This window comes from Leiobunum rupestre, chromosome 7 (assembly GCF_980474605.1).
Source record: "Leiobunum rupestre chromosome 7, qqLeiRupe1.1.hap1, whole genome shotgun sequence".
Taxonomy (NCBI): Eukaryota; Metazoa; Arthropoda; class Arachnida; order Opiliones; family Sclerosomatidae; genus Leiobunum; species Leiobunum rupestre.
The window spans coordinates 9528524-9528876 of record NC_143390.1 but is presented as its reverse complement, the minus strand read 5'-3'; positions in this window follow the sequence as shown (position 1 = coordinate 9528876).

The following is a 353-nucleotide window of genomic DNA, read 5'->3' as shown; positions in this document are numbered from 1 at the left end:
CATATACGATAGTACACAGTTAGTTTCATCATCCATTGGTTCGTTCACTGTGTATTGGGTTATCGATCCATGTTGAGATTCAAATTCCATTCGTCTATCAGTAGACAAATAAACCAATAATTTTATTTCAATTTGTTTTTACTAATTTATTTTATATACGGTAAATTACAAAGATTCTAAATCGTTAACAAATAAATCCAAAGACGCTTCATTAAACATAAACATTCCAGCGCTAGCAAATGGTTTGTAGTCCGCGTAAAACACTTTATTTATAAATATATTTCCGAATAAAACCACCAAATCGTGAGCGGAATATAACGAGATGAACTGTTTTCTTCCATTACGACTAAGTT